Here is a 1,781-nt window from a genome sequence, read left to right on the forward strand (position 1 = left end):
TGTGGTTCTTATATGATATAAAGGATTACTTTGTTACATCGCTTTATCATTGGAACAATAAGTATCACTAATATTAAAGTAAATACAGTGATACACTTTTAAGTTTTGTAATCTCACGGTAAAAAGTATGTTCTACAGGAATAGATATATCTATCATTTACATGATATCACTTTATAAAGAGCGTTCCTATAAGATTCACATCAAATACCATCCGCCAACGTGATTACGTTTATTTCTAAAGATCATCGTTCAAAGGCCGTACTTATTATAATTAAATTAGTATTATTTTTGCTATATAACATAATAATACAGCTTCACATCTTAAATGTCAATGAAATTGTTATAAGATTTACGAAAATTTAGTAAAGTTCACTGCAGCAACAGGAATAAGTCATAACACATTATCACACGGTTCCAGTTACCTAAGTTCAGTGATGAATGTTTATACATTTTCAAAGTAATCTTGTGACCATCGATAAAAACCATTCTTTTGACGATAAACTGTGGTACAACGCTGAGCGTATAGCCACTATATTGTTATTTTCTACCTGTGAAAAGAAAAAAGTTAGCGGACTATGAGTTTTTCGTTGACAGATAATCAAATATCACTAAATGTATAAATAAATTTATTACACCGGTAGTTCTTGTCCATTAGGAGCACTGAACAACACATTTCTTAATTAAATATTTCTATGGTACAGCACGTTACTCCCATACTGCTTTCTGGGATTTACTAATCTGAATTATTCGCTCATCCGAAATATATTTTACCAGTTTATTTAAATATGAAAAAGTCCTAAAACGTTCAAAAATTTCCTTACAGGTTTACGATTCAACCACGTTTTCACGAAATGCGGTTTTCAAGAAAACCATAAATGATAGATAATAACTAAATACATGAACTATGGTGATGTTAGACCATGAATATAAATATACAGTTATGTCCAATCACAAAACGAGAAAATCCACAACATGGCCGGTGGATGACGTTACCGAAACTAACAAAACCTACGCTTGTAATATGAAATATTTATCACATATAAACTGTAGTTAATGGGAAAAAACTGAATAAATGTGAAACTAACCGGATTAAGATAAAAAGCGGAACTGAAATCACAGTAACTAAAACTGGCCTGAAAGTTAAAAACTAACATAGCTTGCGACAGAAACTGAACTTAAGAAAATACATATAACGGGCTAAAACAAGGAAACAAAAGAACAAGAGAAAACACGGAAAGTACCTTGCTGATTCGTCTAAGTTCTTAAATCTTCCAGACAGTTCCACTCCTATAAGCAGCGTAACTTTGATGGTTTAGCTAATCACAATCAGCGAGACGTTTCTATATATATTTGCAACATCAGTACTCAAGTTTACCCTCGTTTCTTCGTTGATCACCAAAGCATTTTGGTAAAACAAGATTTACAGGGGACGAGAAATATATTTTCACTATTATATTTTTATGAAGAGGGAAAAGAAAATTTCCTACAATAATTTTTAAGTTATCATTTTTAAATATTAAATGTAAGTTATTAATGTTACTTTACATATTACAATAAAACTTTTATTGCAGTTAAATATGAGCAATTAAAAACGAATATGTTTTTATTAATTACTATTTTAGAGATAGGTGTCATTTCCATGTACGACGTCTGGATGGTAAACATTTTATGTAAATATATAACTTTTTATTTATTTTGATCATAACATATATGCACTTTTGTGACACCTGTAACTAAGTAACATTTCACTAAATAACGTGCGACACTCTATGACACCTAT

This window comes from Limulus polyphemus, unplaced genomic scaffold, assembly GCF_000517525.1.
Source record: "Limulus polyphemus unplaced genomic scaffold, Limulus_polyphemus-2.1.2 Scaffold843, whole genome shotgun sequence".
NCBI lineage: Eukaryota > Metazoa > Arthropoda > Merostomata > Xiphosura > Limulidae > Limulus > Limulus polyphemus.